Below are 18,035 nucleotides of genomic sequence, written 5' to 3'. Positions count from 1 at the left end.
AGTTCATAGGGTTCCAAATGCTGCAAATATCTCTCTCCAGTTTTCCAAATGAAATTTCTGCAGTTATCTTACAGTGATTTGAAAAAAGAAGGGTTTTATTCCTTGAAGAATGACAACACCAAGAGTCCTACTGTACATTCTGAAAAAGGGGTTCTTTGTCACATTTGAATGGCGTATGTGTGCCGAGTTTGTTCTTTATTATTTTTTTCAACGGAAAAAAAAATCAACAAGTTGGCATTTGGTTGTACAGACTTCTTCTTTGTGGTGGAAATACTGGGATGTTGTGGGAGAAAACCGCTGCCCATCTTGGCGCAGATGCTAATTGTATTCTGTAATTCTTCTTGTTGCCACTGCGATGTTCTTAGCTGCGTTTTATTTGTTCTTTCTCCCAGACTGAAGTGACTGCTAATTACATATCGTGCTGCAGCGAAGAAGTGGGCCATTTGGTATTCTTTTCTTTTGTTTTCTGTCTTTTATTCTTCCCTTTCTTTTTCTTCTTCTTTTTTTCATTTTTTTTTTTTTTTTTTTTTGTAGGAGACGAGTGAAAGGCTGATTGGGGGTTTTCTTCCTACAGTTCAGGCCCGACATCTCTGGGCTGCTTCCCTAATTTGCATGAGTACCTTGGGCATTGTCTTGTGGGACTGGGGTAGCTTGACCTCTTCTTTAGTTTGGTGACCCTTGTCATCTTGCTGTTCTTTCCTGGGGCCTGTTTAATGCTAATTAGTGCCTCGGACCAGTTGCTGTTTACAACTGTGTGCTTTAGAAAGCAGAGCTCTTTCCAAAGACCACACTGGTGGTCTTAAAACTCGACTAGTAGGATTGAAGACACCCCCCACCCCCACCCCTCCAGGAGAAAAGCCTCTTAACATTTCTATTTGTGTAGAAATTTGTAGCAATCGCATCACCAACATAAATAAACAATGAAGAACTGAAATTTTTTTTTTTTTTTTTTTTTTTTTTTTTATTGACATGTAGTTGACCTACAATGTTGTGTCAATTTAGAACTGAATTTTTGGCCTCAGTGCTTCTTAATGATGGACAGATGCTACTTCTTAGGAAACTGCTTTAATCCTTAATTCTGTCCTAAAACAATTGATGATTTCAGCCCTGCATTAACATTGTGGACTACTGTGAACACTGGTTAAAAGTATAAGAGTGCTAAAAGAGAGAGGGCAGATCCAGTGACCTTGGGTTTAGGAAATATGTCCAATATGGTCATCTATTGTTTGATGAAACTCATGGGACATAAAGAAAAAATTCCGTGGACCTCATTCTTGGTATGTGTTTGACCTTGGTAAATATAGGCCCAAGAATTTATTACTGGCTTTATTTGAAAGACACTGAATCTGCATTTCAGCTGAGAGTTCTGCAGCCTTTCTGGTGATTGGCTGGCAGAAAGATTAGGAATGTGTCACAGCCTTCTTTGACCAACACTGCCTTCTGCCATTACTGGACATGCTAAGTGGAGCCCGTGCCAGTCAAAGACTTCTCCCACCCTCCCTTCGGGAGGCTGGTTACAAAGCCACATTTTTTAAAACAGAACCTCTGTTTCAGTGTTTGGTGACATCGCTGAAGCACACTGTCTCTGGGAAGAGGAGACACTGGAAAGAAATCTGGGTCCTGTGGCCATTGATATTCTTTATCCCTTCTAGACAAACTCTAACGTAGGTGGCTCTTTAAAGAGAATTAAAGGCTTGTGAGATATATAACCAGTTAGGTGCTTTTCAGTAGCCTCTTTGTTTTTAATTTTGATAATGTTCTTAGGGTTTTTAAAAAAATGTAATTAAAGTATAGCTAATGTATAATATATATACCACATCTTTTATTATTCATCAGTCGGTGGACACTTAGGTTCTTTCCATGTCTTAGCTACTATGGATAGTGCTTCAGTGAACATTGGGGTGCATGTATCTTTTCAAATTATAGTTTTCTCTGGATAGATGCTCTGGACAGTGGTTGTACTAATTTGCACTCCCACCAACAGTGTTAGGCACTGTGTTTTTTTTGTAGACTCTTTGATGATGGCCTTTCCGACCCATGTGAGATGGTACTTTATTGTAGTTTTGATTTGCATTTCTTTAATAATTAGCAATGTGGAGCATCTTTTTATGTACCTTTTGGCCATCTGTATGTCTTCTTTGGAAAAATGTCTATTTAGATGTTCTGCCCGTTTTTTGGAGGGATAATGTGACATATTTATTGAAGTGAAATTAACAAAAATTATTGAAAGTCCCTTTTTGTACAGAAAGAGAATGTGGAGTTTAAGGTGGGGCAATGCCTCCATTCGTTCTTTCATAGGCATAATGAATCTCATGTTGACAGAATACTTGGCTTGAGAGACTTGTTTATGCAGTTTCTTTTACAATAACAATTGGGTACATTTAGAATTTTTGGTGAGACATTCCTCAATTAAGGGCAAATGAGATTGGATGCTAAATGGATTTGAGTAACTTCCTCAGCTGAGGGGAAGCTTGATAGGTACTGACAAGTAAGGCAGGTCACGTAAATAAAAGTCCTTAGATGATTCATGGCATGAGAAGATAAACCTGTTTTCTGGTTTGGGGCAGATTTTTGGCTTTTAAGTATTTTTGATAGCTCTACAAAAAAGGTGAATGTATGAGTGAGAGAGAGACAGAGAGGCAGAGGGACGGACAGACGCTCTCAGTGGTCCTCGGGCCGAGTTAAAGATTCTTTGTCCCCTCTTATCCCTCAGCTTTGTCTTCCTCGCAAGCAGGTGGATGGAGGCAGATCTTCTTTTTCGTTGGCCTTGACCTGACCCTAGGGTGTGTGTAGTGCAGCGAGTAGAATTCTGTGGAATTCTGATTGTGCATTTTCCGTAGTGGGTCATGATTTTTCTCTCTACGTAAATTCACATTCTTCTCAGTGAAGGACTGACGCTCCTGATTTTGAAGCTGGCTGGAAGGATGGTTATGTTGCTGTGACAACGTGGAGGAGCAGGGCTCCCTACCCAGTTGTCTTTTCCGGAAGAGTATGTATTCCTCGTTGTTCCCAGCACTGGAAGCATCCTCAAGGGAGTGGTTTTTGTCCAGGGACCCAAACCTCTGGTGAAGAAGTAGAGGAGCAGGCTGGGGACGAGGGTCGCATCAACCTCAGGTGGTCCCTCCCAGTTCTTAGTTTCCTCAGCTGTTAAAAACTGGGTTGGCACCCCAGCTACCTGCTCTGTCGCAGGGTTGTGAGGCGTCGGAATGAGATAAAGTTTCTAACAGGCCTCTGCAAGCTTTGGAATGGGATATACAAGGATGAGGAGAATTCTGACTACAGCCTTTTTTTTTTTTTTTTTTTTTTGGCTTTTGCCATTTCTTGGGCTGCTCCTGTGACATATGGAGGTTCCCAGGCTAGGGGTCGAATTGGAGCTGGAGCCACTGGCCTACACCACAGCCACAGCAATGCAGGATCTGAGCCACGTCTGCAACCTACCGCACAGCTCACGGCCACGCTGGATCCTTAACCCACTGAGCAAGGCCAGGGATCGAACCCTCAACTTCATGGTTCCTAGTTGGATTCGTTAACCACTGCGCCGCGACGGGAATTCCTGATTACAGCCATTTTTGACATTAATTGCCATCAGTATATATAGAGGAATATATAGAGGAGGTCTGCCTGTAGGCTCGTAATTAGTCTTCCCTTATTTTGACCAATTTGGCCTATTATTCCAGTAAAAATATTGGCGGCACATGTACACTATAAATATTTGGAAAATAACGTATATACATATAATGCCACTGGAATAAGTTTTGTATGTGACAAGTTACAAAAATGGAAGCCAAAATAAAGAGAGACGAATAGAAACCTCAGTGTATTTCTCCCGCACCCCAGGTGATTATGTGGTACCGACTTTCTTCCTTGGGAGCGTGAAATCCGCTTTCGAAGGCATTGGTGAGGGCATCGTGCCTGGGGGGTGGACTGTGCCGTGGAGAACGTGCATATTTAGAAAGTGACGGTGACCTGGTGTTCCAGCAGCACGTGGATCCCCTAGGCAGAGCTGGGTGTTGGGTCTGATGTATCGCTGTGTTCCTGTGGCTTGCAAAAATGGATGTTTCCTCCTCGCCTGCCAGAAATTAATAGAAGGCCACAACTTGATCACGCGCCCTGGTGTCTGGCTTTGCCACCAGTGGCCTAGCTGAATGGTGGAAGCAGCACTCTAGCTTTTTCTTTCTCAGATGTCTTAGGGCCACGTGCCTTCTTTCTCCTTCCAGCTCTCGGCCAAGGCTGACTTCCTCTTGGCTTCCCTCTGGAAGTTCGGAGGGGTGGAATTAGGATTGTGTAGGGTCATTCCAGGCTTCACTAGTTGGTTTTTGGTCTCTAATTTTTCCAGCAAATATTCGACTCCAGTCAACAGCAGATGAATTTCCTGGCGAACATCAGCTTTATTAGAGAATTCTGCCCCGAAGCTTCCTGAGTGTCACCCGTGTGTGTGTGTGTGTTTTGTCCCAGTCACATTAGATTTTTCAGGGAATAAGCTAGGTTATCATTTTCTGTGATACGAGGAAGTGGTTGAAGGCTGTTCCCTGGCACAGAAGGGACGATGACGCCTACCTTTCTTGTGGTTTTGGTTTCTCTGAAACAGAATATGTAGCAAGGGGAGGGTACATCAAGATAGAGGTCCGTGGGAAAGGACTCAGTTTTACTTTGCAAACTCTCCTTCGGGCCTGAAGGCAAAAACTTGAGACAGGAAAGATATAGGAAAGAAACTTCATTTTGCTTTGATTTTGATCAGAATTGGGAAACACAGTTGGAAAAGGGATTTCTCTCTCCTGTGCTTAATCCGGAGCCCCCTTCTTTCTCTTGGTATCAGCTCTTTCAATTTCTTTTTTTTTTCCCCAGTTTTCAATCTGAAACAAAAAAGCAGCAAAACAAAGCAAATCAGAGCATGTCCTCCTGCACCAGGTGTGAGAATTTTACTTTTTCGTTCCTTTCTATCATGTGACTATTAGTGGGTCTCCTGGTAGTAAGGCTCTTGATTTTCAAACAGGAAAAAACGTTAAAAAAAACAAAACGTTTTGGCTAAGAGGTTTTCCTTCCCTCCACGTGTTCAAATTCGATGAAACATATTGTGAAGGAAAGACTCTCTCCAGTATTTTGAAATGTTACTGCTTCTATTTATTATTACTGCTTCTATTTATTACTACTTCTATTTATTTATTAATCCTTTTATTAAGAAAACCTATTGAGTTTGTCCTTGTCAGTATAATTTCCGGCATGATTTGAAGCATTTGTTTTTTCTTTCTTTCTTTTTTTTTTTTTTTTTTTTTTTTGCTTCTTAGGGCCATACCCGCAGCATATGGAGGTTCCCAGGCTAGGGGTTGAATCGGAGCTGTAGCCACCGGCCTACGTCAGAGCCACAGCAACACGGGATCCGAGCCGCGTCTGCAACCTACACCACAGCTCACAGCCACGCTGGATCCTTAACCCACTGAGCAAGGTCAGGGATCGAACCCACAACCTTGTGGTTCCTAGTCGGATTTGTTTCCACTGTACCGCGACAGGAACTCCTAAAGCGTTCGTTTCTTAAAGAAGCATAAGGAATGTAACTTTTCTCTTAAGGGTGTAAGATCTCTGTGTTATTTTGCGTGGATCCTACCTAAGGATCTGCTGTTGTTTCTTGACTGTTCCTCCCTTGTCTTTGGATGCCCTTCCTTCCCTCATCTGCCACGGCCTGAACCTGTTCCTTGGAACTCAGGGAAGGTCCTGGTGGCTGAATGAGGCCCATTTCCTACCTAAGAACAAGACGTGGGGGACACAGAAGGGCTTTTGTGCCCAGGAGCCCCACAGGGTCCTGCTCGGTTACAGTTTCTGTAGATATTTGATCACACTCTGATCGGTGGAAGACCGAGTAGGAGTTTATGTTCTATTTAAGATTTAAGCAAATAGTACAATTTTGAAAGACAAGATGGCTTTTGTTTTGTATCCTCTTTGATTTTTTAGATTTTTTTTTTTTCCCCAAGTTTTGGTCACTGCAGAGATAGGTGTTTCTAAATTTTTTTCCCTGTAGAACAGTATAGAAAAGTAAGCTGCCCTGGTAACCTGATTGTTTTGCTGATGTCTTTTTCTGATTTCCTTGTGTTCTGTCTGCTGATGTTTCCTTTCCATTAAGAAGCTGTAGATCCAATCATTCTGTATGTATCCATATCCATGTGTGCAAAGTGTTAGAAAAAAGGCAAATAAGCATCTAAACTTGCATCTTCCTTCTTCAAAGGAATTACAGTCTGGTTGAGAAATTATCACATATATACCTGGAAAGGTAATTCGCTCCCCCACCCCAATTTTAATGACAATATAAGGCAATAATGGAAAGCTATCACAAAGTATAGTGCATTAGATATTGCCCAGTGACTTGGAGTGGCTCTCACAGTTCAGAAGTGGGGATTATTTATTGTTTTTATTTTATAGTGATTTTTGTCTTTTCCGTTATAGTTGGTTTACAGCGTCGTGTCAGTTTTCCACTGTACAACAAGGCGACCCGGTCACACATACATCTATTCTTTTTTTTCACGTTATCATGCTCCACCGTAAGTGAGTAGACAGAGTTCCCAGGGCTGCACAGCAGGATCTCATTGCTCATCCATTCCAAAGGCAAGAGTCTGCATCTATGAACCCCAAGCTCCCAGTCCACCCCACCCCCTCTCCCTCCCCCTTGGCAACCACAAGTCTGGTCTGCAATTCCATGATTATTTTCTTTCCTTTATTGTCATCATTTTATTCATGTTGACCCTGAGATCGATGGTACTGGATTAATTTCTCCCAATTTGTACTTTGAGGGTTATTTTCACCAGTGGATATTTCTGATGGGGAAATCGATTTTTGGCTAAGTATTTTTTTGGTGGGGGTGGGAGGGGCCGAAATAAGCCTCTGCTGGTTTTTTTTTTTTTGAAGTGGCACCAGTGATGAGTGTTGAAATGTGGACTTTGCGGACTCTTATTTATTGGGGATTCCTGGATTAGAATATTGCTTGCTACGGCTCTACTTTTAGTCTCCAGCACTGACCAAGCCTGGAATCTTTGAATAAAATATCTCAAGCCCCTGACAGCTCTTCCCGAGAGATTTTCCTCACTCTCTGTAAGGGCCTCGGAGAGGGAAGAACCCTCTTGGTGATATTACCAAGAACATTTTTACTCTTCAGTTATGCCATAGTTGATGTATGTCTATAGCGTTTTAAAATGCATTCCTCATGCATGCGTATTTCTCTTTCTTTTTTTTTTAATTTTTGGTCTCTCCTGTGGCATGTGGAGGTTCCTGGGCCAGGGATCAAACCCATACCACAACAGTGATGCTAGATCCTTAACCCACTGAGCCTCCAGGGAACTCTTCATGCATTCCTCTTTTCTTATGATCAGCTGGAGAAGATGAAAAGAGTTCCGTTTGTTGTACTTGTCTTTATCTTACTGTGGAAGCTTACATGACAATGCAGTTTATGTTTAACTGATGCTTTTCTGTTTGTTCAGGGATCTTCATCAGGCTGAGTCTTTCTAACACATGCTAAGTTTTGGTTGGGTGGTGGTCTTTCCATGTAATGATTGTACCCAGTGAAAACTGGTAAAAATCTTTCTCCTATTTATATTTTCACTATCTACTAGGCGAAGCCTTTTTATTGTTTTCTACTTCTGTTTTTGTTTTTTTTTCCCCCCTCCCAGAGTTAATTTTAGATGGTCTGGATAGGATGGGATGGCTAAGGGAAATTATTTACGAAATGTCATTGGACTTATTTTCTGAATTGAATTTCCGCTCTGTGTATAAATAGATTGTTTGCTCTTTAACTCCTTCTGCACTGGAAACGAGATACTATTAAGAAATTGTTTATAATGATGTTTCAGTTTTACTCTTAAAGGTCGAATAATGCCAAACCGATCTATATGTAAATGAATTTATATTTTTCCTTGTAATGTTAGTATTAGCTAAGCCATCTGAGACTGGTGTTTGCCAGATTTGCTTCCTAAAGTCTTTGTCTTTCACGGTTACTTTTTAACAAGTTTGACTGAAATAGGGTTGATTTACAGTGTTGTATTTGTATTGTAATTTCTGCGGGAGAGCAGAGTGATTCAGTTCATCCATCCATATACGTATTATTTTTCATATTCTTTTCCCTTATGGTTTATCACAGGATATCGAATACAGTTCACTGTGCTGTACAGTATGGCTTTGTTTTTTATCCTGCAGTTATCAGTGACCTAACTTACTTTATCATATGGGCATAGATGTGTGTGTATATAATTCTCTTGACTGAGGAAAAACAGATATTGAACGTTAAATGTCCTTAGACCAACAGTGGGCTCACCTTTTCTTTTCTCACTCCATCCTGATAAAACACACATCCTATTTCCAGAGGGTAATATGCGTTTTCCCCAAATGACATTTTGCTGGGAGATAGGAATAGATTTTCCAGTGTCCCAGAAGTGTTCCAAGGATTTCTTTGCAGAAAGTCTGTCTTGGGTTTTCCTTAAAAAAAAAAAGCCTGATCTGCTTCTATATTTTAAATATGACTTGATAAAAATTCTATTATTATAGTATTATATAACATTTTAGAAACATTTTGGGTAAAGCGATTTTTATTTTGGGAAACAGTTTGTTATAGCAATATTATTCAGGTACGAGATGACATGACAGGACTTTTTCTGACCTTCTATATATGTTTTGGAAAACTAAGTATTTTTCCACAAATTAAATGGAAATATTCAAAATTCTTACGTCATGACAGGTACCGGTAGCTACTTGCAAAGTTGAGGTTAGATGGTGCATATTTGTTGAGGACACAATTCTCATGGTTACATGTTTTGTTTTTGGTTTTTCTTCTTTTTTAAACCTGTTTATTTGGTGTAATATTAAGAAAATTTTGCCAAATCCAATGACTTCAAGCTGTGCCCAGTGTTCTCTTCTAAGAGTTATAGTTGTAGGTCTTATATTTAGGCCATGGGTTCATTTTGGTCTTTTTGTTGGTTAGTTCGTTTCTCTTTCTTTCCTTTTTTGGCCACACCTGTGGCATATGGAAGTTCCCAGGCCAGGGATAGAATCTGAGCCACAGCTGCGACCTACACCACAGCTGTGACACTGCTGGACCCTTAATGTGCTGTGCCACAGCAGGAACGCCCTCATTTTTTTTTTTTTTTAATTTTTGTGGATGGTATTACGTGAGAGTCCAATTTCATTCTTTTCTTTTTTTATTTAGCGGTGGCGTGTAGTGGCTTGATATGGTATCTCAGTTCCCAGACCAGGGATCGAACCCGGGCCACAGTGGTGAGAGCACCAAATCCTGACCATGAGACCACTGGGGAACTCCTTACCTGCTTTGTTGTCAGTAGCAAGGTTTGGTTGACTAGGAACTGCAGGAATGTGCATGGGGGGTTGCTTGGATGGGAAACCGGCAATGCCAGGCTGGCAAATGTGTCCCCTCTTCTCTTTGCAGCCTTCCCCTAACTCCTCCTACCTGTAGTTCCCCCTCTTCCCTGCTCCGATGTGTTTTGCACACATCTTTTTCCCTTTTTGCAGTTTGTTTGGTTGCAACCTTCCTCGAAAAGTTACTAGCTTAGTTTGCTTTCCTTTCTGTCCCTCGCAGCTCTCTCTTTTCATGGTCAAGAACTAATATCCCTGTCTTTTCCAGCTGGCCCTTTAGTGACTCTGGCAAAATGTGTATTATAATTATGTTTTAACATCTTACACTGCACGCACCATAAACACGGAACTGCTCTTGTGTTCTTGGCCGGTTCTGTGTCTCCTCTTTCTAGAATTCTGACGTTCTAACACCCTGCTGCTTTTCCCCTCCCTTCACTTTCAGGACCAAGGTACTCTGAACTGACTTTTAAAGGCAAACCTGTTTCCTGTTTCTCTCTGTCACCAGATGTTCCAGACGCACCGAGGGATGCTCCTTTAAGGTGATAAAGCATTTCCTTGTGCCAAACGGCTTCCTAAAATCTCTGGATGCATTCCTTGTGTCTTTTGGAAACCAGCCGCTGACATGAGAGATAAACAAAGTGAAACCCTTTGTTTAATCTTCTGAGTGGCAGGTGTAGGAAGTGGGGCTTTGCCAAGCTCTCAAGAGCAACCAAAACAGTGGGGGAAAAGTATTTCATCCTGTGGGCTCTAAGGATGCCTATGCTGAAACCCAGAAGTTGTGAATGAGAAGGAAAGATCCAGTAGGTTTAAATGTACTCTGATGGTCAAGAAACATTTGAAATAAGAAATAAACAGACACATGGACATATGGACTCTGTAAATAAATATTATTATGGTGTATTAATGGCATTAGCAACGTGAACAGGGAACAGGTTCATTCAATAAAGTAGGTCTTTCCATCCAGTTTCGACAGTATTGCCTTGAAGTGAAGCCGTGGCTGATTTAAAATTAGGTGGAAATATTGACAGAGTCAGGCTCTCTGCTAAGGTATGCAAACACCTCTGATTCTTGATCACCCCTGAAGAAACAGCCTTGATGAAAGAAGCTGGGGCATCGAACGAGATGTGAGCCGTTCCGACTGTGGAAAGAATTCTGACTGATGAGCATTTGATTCATCTGCCCTTCTGTGGTGGAAACGGCGAGTCTTGTGTGAGATCATGACCAGAATATGTCAAATAGAAGCGGTGGTGAGAGGTTGTGCTCTCAGCTTGCTTCCCGTGTTGTGTTGTCTGTGGTTTTCACGTTGAACCTGTGGGGTAGGCGAGGCAAGTGTGATTAATATTATCCTTCACTTTGCAGGGGAGGAAACTGCTCAGAAAAATGGGCCAACTGCCCAGGTCGTGCTGTCACTCAGGGCCAGAGCATCCGCCGTTCTCCTGCCAAACCTGGGGCTCTGTCACGGTCGCAGAGGGCTGGGTGGCGCTGGTAGGAATTGGCGTTCTCTCCGGCTGTAGTTTTCTCTTCTTGTTTGAAAAACTCAGGATTTGAATTTTCAGGAACGTCAAGAGTTTGTTTGGCTTTGGCTTCCAATCATCTGCTACCACTTTTGTCCCCCCGTCTTGTGAATGCTCTTTAATAGAAGGGGATGCTGACTCTGCTGAGGAGAAGTGAATTACTGGTCCAGATTCAATGTGTTTGAAAACATTTCTTCTTTTCCTTAACTTTCCTGCCTTTCTTCCTTCTTTCTTGATACTTTGGAACAAATTTTAGTAATTTCTGGGTTGCAGTAGTGCCACTTAGCCCCTGTTTAGAAGAGCTGGGTACCTGAGCTCATCCATAGCACTAGAATGACATGGGTAGGGGTTGGCATCTCCTCTGGCCTTCTGTGTTATAGGACCAGACAGACGCTCCTCCAGGATGGTATCTGTAAATCCAGCCCAAAAAGCAAATAACTTTTGGTGTCCTTTGATCTGCCCTGGGGAGGGAAGCCTCCTCAAGAGTATATGGCGTGGGAGTTCTCTGGTGGCTCAGTGGGTTAAAGATCTGGCATTTGTCACTGCTATGGCATGGGTTACTGCTATGGCACAGGTTCAATCCCTGGCCCAGGAACTTCCACATGCCACGGACATGGCAAAAAAAAATAAAAAAAAATAAAAATAAAAAAAAAAAAGAATATATGCTTTAAGCTTGAATAATAGAGTACTTCTCTTTCCCAGATTGAGCGATATTCAGTGAAAGAAGCTACTACATTATTCGATTTTTCTGATTAGAAAGCACTTTCAGGAGGAGACATATGCCTCTACTGTAGAGAGAAGCCTCAGTCCTAGAAAAGTTATCCCGCAATGGATTTACCAAACCTTCTCTCCGAAGTTAGTATTTATCAGGAAGAAAAGCTTTATATTCCTTTTTTTTCAGCCCGAGGAACATCCACTCATGTTAGTAGTGTGTCTGATTCTTATTTCTGAGAGCAGTGCCCGTCTTCAGTTAACCATGAGCTTTGGAACTTATGCTAGAAAATGTGTCTCATCTTGACTCTTTCTCCATGATTCCCACTTTATTTAGGCACTTCGATAAAGTCTGTCCCAGAGTTCCCATCGTGGCTTAGCGGAACCAAGTCTGACTAGCATCCATGAGGATGCAGGTTCCATCCCTGGCCTCACTCAGTGGGTTAAGGATCCGGCGTTGCCATGAGCTGTGGTGTAGGTTGCAGACACGACTCGGATCTGGTGTTGCTGTGACTGTGGTATAGGCCAGTGGTTACAGCTCCAGTTCAACCCCCTAGCCGGGGGACCTCCATCTGCTGCAGGTGCAGCCCTAGAAAAAGACCAAAAAAAAAAAAAAATAGTCTGTTCCCTTACTGCGTAATTCCAAATCTTGAGCATTTTAACTTTCCATGATGCGAGGTGTTTCATTTTCCTAATTAATGAAGTGGTAGGTCATGTGTGTCCTTAACTCCAAACCCTTTTGCTGTTAAATCCCCGTCAAGTTTTCATTGTTTTTCACTTTTGGGCATTGTGATAATTTCTTGTCTCTTCTTTGCTACTAGTTTTACATAAAATTCATATAAATATGTGTGTGTGTGTGTTTAAATATAAATATAAATCAACCAATCCCATGGCTGTCTTACTTAAAAACCTCTGATGATTCTCCAGATCAGTGGTTCCTAAATTACGGTCCCAAGACCAGCAGCATCAGCATCTGTGGGAACTGGTTAGAAATGTAAATTCTCAGACCCCACCCTAGACCAAGAGCATCCAAAATCTGTGTTTTATGAAGCCTTCGAGGGATTCTAGAAGTGATACACCCTGCAGTTTGGGAGCTACTGCTGTCGTAATGGGGCAAGGTCTGCCATTCTTCACAGGCATGTAGGGGCCTTGGAGAGGCTTAGGCCTCGGTGTGCCAGCTACTGCTCCAGTCTGTCCTCATCACCCACCTGCTTCAGAGGGCACTGTTCCAGACTTTCAGAACATGACGCAGGCTTCCGTGCCCTGTACTAAGCGCTTCCAATTCCATCAAGAGTGTTTTTCCTTACCCCTCTCCCTCGAGGCTTGGTGAATGCCCACAGATGCCAGGTGCAGTGAAAGAGGTATGAACAGACATGGTGTCAGATCCGTCTCCTCTCAGAGCCTTCCTGGTGGCTAGTAGGTTCAAGATCTGGCATTGTCACTGCAGCTGTTGGGTTCGCTCCTGTGGAGTGGGTTCGATCCTTGACCTGGGAACTTCCGTATGTTGCAAGTGAGGCCGAAAAGAGCCAAACCTCTCTACTGTCACTTACCAGCTGTGTGCCCACTTTTAGCCTGGCGTTTCTTATCTGAAAGTAGGGACCATGATACACTCAGCATCACTGTGAAGCCTGAACGACATGTTCTCTATAGCGTACTGATCCATCTTCTGTCGGAGTTCAGCGTTATCATTTTTCTTGAGGGGAAATCCACACGATGTGAAATTAACCATTCGAGAGTGTGCAGTTCAGGAGTTCCAGTCGTGGCTCAGTGATTAACGAATCCGACTAGGAACCATGAGGTTGCAGGATCGATCCCTGGCCTCGCTCAGGGGGTTAAGGATCTGGCATTGCCGTGAGCTGTGCTGTAGGCTGCAGACGCGGCTTGGATCCCGAGTTGCTGTGGCTCTGGTGTAGGCTGGGGGCTACAGCTCCGATTCGACCCCTAGCCTGGGAACCTCCATGTGCCGCGGGAGTGGCCCCAGAAGTGGCAAAAAGACAAAAAAAAAGAAAGAAAGAAAGTGTACAGTTCCGTAGCATTGAGTTCATTCATATTGTTGAGCAAACCGTACCCTCTGTCTATCCTCAAAACGTTTTAACGCCCCCAGGTGACCTGTACCCGTTAAACAGACACTCCCTCCTCCCCTCAGTGTCACTTTTACGTGTTCTTTTCACATGGTAGCTGGCACGTCAGGAGATCGGTATTACCGTGTTCCCGTCTTTGGCTTTCTAAGGATACAGGGCGCTTGCCATGTAGTCTGAGTACAATTTATTTTTTAATGATGGCAGATTCAAATGTGCCGAGTATCCGAATCAGACCGTAAAGTGCGGTCTGTGTTTATCAGGTGAAGTTAGTGTATGCTCTTCAGTCCTCGTAATTCCTTTGTGATTTCCAGACGTGCTTCTCTTTGCTTTGGCGGGGCGTCTTTTGACGGAATGGGTACCCACATCCGTAGTGTACACAGGCCATCTCAGTGCTTAGTTATAGGGTGGCTGTATGGGTTAATTATTCTGGATGCTTCCACGGTGTGCTCCCTCCCGGGATTTACACAGACCTGACTATCGGTATGTAAAGGACAAAACATTATTTTCTTTTTTGGGGACGCTTCTCTTTCACCTTCTAGGTCTTGGATTCTTAGGCTCTCAAAATAATCCTTCACATCGGTAATAAAAGACGTTGTGTTTTGTGTCCTGCTTTCATTTACGTGTCTCACTGATCTTTATCCCAGGATAATAAAGTGGTTGACTCAGTCTTTTAATTTTTTTTAAAAAAATTAAAACTCCTCTCTAGTTCTAAATTTAGGCAGAGATTTACTTTGAAAAGAATAACTTCTGAAAGCCGTGATTCAGTGAATGTTGATGGCGATTTCCAATGAAATGATTCAAATTCAGTTTACCCTTAATATTTTATATGCAGAGGACATGCTTTCATTCTAAAGGACCAAACGAGTGTGACTCTTGCAAAGGACACCTGATTCCCCTTTAAAAGTATTCATCATCGTAAGTTTTCATTGTAATTAAGAGCATGAGAATTTGGGTTTTTATAGGCCTTCTTCTCTCGCCCATTAGAAATGACTTAGGCAGCGGTGATAGGCTTGTGGGAGTGGGGTGGGAGGCTTTCTAGTTAGAACACTGGAGCTCATTAGCATCTTTCAACCCCTAATGCTGTTTTGTTTCAGATAGATTTATTACACTGTTTTTCTTCCCCATTCATTGCCGTGTGTGAAGGTTCCATTGGAACCAACAAAAGAGATATATAACCCCTGAACCAATTAGCATAGCTTACCACCTTCTTAATAGGCTTATCTACTGTATATGAGACTTGGGAAAAGGACTTAACTGTTATGCTTCCTTGATCTCTAGGGAACTTTTCCAGCGTCAGCTGCCTTGTCCCCACAATGTCAACTTCACGTGTTTGATTTTCAGCTTGCTGATAGAAAACCTTCTTTACAATTTGAGGGCTCCAGGGTGCCTCGTCACTCACTTGCAGCTATTCCCCTATTTGCACAGGATCTGTCTGTGTCTGAGAAGAGGGCACAGGGGCCTCAGTCCTGGGGCAGCTCTCTGCCCCCCAGCTGGCGCGTGGGACAGGGCACAGCCCTGCAATTTGTTCAGCTAGTGCTGCCTCCTGGGGCGCGCGCCTTCCCTCCAGCTCCTCCCTCTGGCCTTTGTCCTCTCTCTTTTGACTGCTTGTCATTGAGCTTTGGTTCCCCCTTTGTTCTTGAAAGGTATAAATGATGCACGTTTCCCCCTTTCCATTGCATCTACTCACACACAGAAGGGGTTTCTGTTGGGGAAAATAAATGGAGGTATTTTGTTAGTGACATTTCAGGGAACAGGCCAAGCCCTGTCCCACTTACCTAGAGAATGCGGATTCCACAGGCCTGGGGAGGACTCTCCCCCCCTGTGAATTTAGCTGTTTCACGTTTTCAGGAAAAGCATCTTACGGCTTTATTTGGTGTTATGTCAGAAGAGTTTCTTGTCTTCCTGCTTTGTTATACAGGCTCCTCTTATAAACATCTGAAAATGATACTGCAGTTACCATAGGATATGATCTTCCAGTTTGAGAAGGTGAATTTAGCCACCTCTTGACAGTGCATTTGCTAAGAGGTTAGAGCCGGAAGGCCACAGGCTTCCCTCAGTTACTCTGGTTGACGTTAGACATGCTGCCGACTTACTCTGTTAGTTTCTCCATCTGCAAAAAAATAAAAAGACAGGACTCCTGTCCTTATGGGATCGTTGTGAATGTTCACAGAAGGCTACTGGTAGCAGTCTCTGCCTTGTAGTGAGCACTCCAGAAAAGGTAGCAACGGTGGAGTGGGGATAAGACTCTTTTGAAAAAATAAAGAAGCCTAGGATCCTAAGAAATGTTAGGCAAAATGGAATCATTCGTAAGAGACTCTTGAACTGGAAGGAGGTTGAGAAAAGTACATGGTCAGGCAGTCTGTTCATTCCATCAGTTCTCTCTTTTCTAGAAAATGCACCGATACCTTGATATCCAGGTCTCATATTCGACCTTGGGCTTGTGTCTGCAGTGTCGAGGTTGGGCTGCCTTATATGAATGTTGGTTTCTGTAGGTTTACAGTTGGAGAGCTTGATTAAATGGTTTCTCCTTCTGCTTTCCCCTCTTAGGTTGTAGGTACAGGTTGTTGTGTGACTGGTGCTTTTGGCCTTTCAGAAGTAAGAAGATGTGCTAGAATACCAGCGCATTCTGAACACCAGAAACCGAAAGCACTGCCAGCCACAGAGAAGGCACCTAGTGTATCTGAGATGAGCACGAGAGGCCTGTGTGAGCCTTTCGAGTTGGCGGGTTTTAATAGGATGGGTTTGAGAGGGCGGTTTGTGGGGAGGGGAGGGCGTTTGTAGCCAAGGTGACCTGGCCAGATTCTCTGCCAGTATTTCTCTGAAAGCATTGAACACTCCAGAGGGGTAATGGTTACTAAACAGAGCTGGTTACTAAGGTATCTTGAAACAAGGCTGAAGAATGATTTTATTTGCTATGAAAAAAAAGAAGTTTTATAATAGACGGATACACCAGCCACAGGAGCTGGTGGTAAGTTGAACTCTTTGGCTTCTGGTTTTACTAATGAAAAAATTTCAGGGAAAGCTAGTGGGGTTTTTCTCTAACACATAAAATGGCCAATTCTTTCTGGTCCTTTACATGTGTTTTAGCCTCTTTTATCTTCTAATGGAAAAAATTAATAAAATTAACATCAGCCTCTTTCGGCAGTTTAGTTGATCTAAGAATAACTTTGTTGAGGTGGTTGGTTTAGAGAAAAAATATACATATTCTGCAGAGTACCTTTAGTAAAGAACTTAGTGTGAGATAACGTTAAATTTAACACGTCTTTCTGAAGGGAGGCGTCATTCTATACATCCTGAAAAACAGTATGTTACGAAGCGATGCTTGTCATCTGTGCAGCCCCTGGAAAGGAGACTTTACAAAAGCAGTGGCACAGAATTTCATGAGTCTACGTTTAGTTTAGTTGATGAGGCAAACTTAAATCCGTTGTTGTTTTTTTCAGTCATTTAGGAGGCAGACTTAATTTTCAGGACAGAAAAGTCGCCAGTCTGTTGGGGCTTAATTTGGCGTCTACATTGAACCATGATTTAGTCTCCATTCTTTATCTTTCTTTGCTAGACACCTGTTAGTGTAGCCTATGTGGATCATCCAGCAGGGTTTGCAAAAGATGACCATTTCATGAGTTAGCACCAAGGGGATGGCGCATGCAGGGGTTCGCTGAAATCTGCCAGTCCTCTGGAGCCATTGCATGTCTCAGGCAATCATTGTGGGCTCTTGGTGTGTGGCACAGGGATGTAATGCAGGCCCACAGACCTGGGCTTGCATCCTGTGCCTCCTCGTAGCCTTGTGACCTTGGGGAATGTGATTCCTCTCTGAGAACCTCCGTGTTCTTATTTGTTAGCTGTCCATCATAGTAGCTGGCACAAATAAATCACTGCGGGAAAAGAAAAAGTTCCCTCTCTTTCTCCTGTATTCGCTGGTATATTTGAAAGCACTTTGTATAATATTTAGTATCTAGCCTAATAGATGTAGGTATACACGTGTTCATTGAATTGAGCTCGTCTGTCTCTCTCCTTTTTCTTCTTAGAATCGTACTTGCGGCAAATGCAAGTTCGTAGGCTGGGGGTCAAATCCGAGAATCAGAGCTGCAGCTGCCTGCCTGTGCCACAGCCCCGGCAACACCAGATCGGAGCCACATCTGCAGCAATACTGGATCCTTAACCCACTGAGCAAGGCCAGGGATTGCATCTGCATCCCCAAGGATACGAGTCAGGTTCTTAACGGCTGAGCCACCATGGGAACTCCCTGCCTTTCCCGCGTCTCTTACCTTTTCCTCTCAGCACTGCCTCCCTCCCTCCTGTCCTCGACACGCTTAATAGAACTCCATCCCCGTATGAACTGAGAATCTGCCTTCCATTAGGCCCTCAGAGCTTTTGTTACCAGAAA

At 43.0% G+C, this 18,035-nt stretch overlaps 1 protein-coding gene and 1 long non-coding RNA gene across 51 annotated transcripts in view; one reads left to right on the top strand and one right to left on the bottom strand.

Moving 5' to 3' along the window:
• Positions 1-18,035, top strand: part of TMTC2 (transmembrane O-mannosyltransferase targeting cadherins 2) — a 949,512-nt gene that overhangs the window by 88,863 nt on the left and 842,614 nt on the right. The gene's annotated exons all lie outside the window — the stretch shown is intronic.
• On the bottom strand, positions 3,285-11,515 carry LOC146403602 (uncharacterized). Its single transcript, XR_014804587.1, has 3 exons — positions 5,465-11,515; positions 4,992-5,152; positions 3,285-3,427 (listed from the first exon to the last, which is right to left on the bottom strand). It is a non-coding gene; the product is annotated as an uncharacterized LOC146403602 (long non-coding RNA).

The sequence above is a fragment of the Sus scrofa genome, chromosome 5 (genome assembly GCF_054392235.1).
Source record: "Sus scrofa isolate SSC_HxYL_T2T_F1_AM1 chromosome 5, Sscrofa_HxYL_maternal_Yorkshire_Landrace_v2.0, whole genome shotgun sequence".
Lineage (NCBI taxonomy): Eukaryota > Metazoa > Chordata > Mammalia > Artiodactyla > Suidae > Sus > Sus scrofa.
This window is presented reverse-complemented; position numbering and strand designations above follow the sequence as displayed.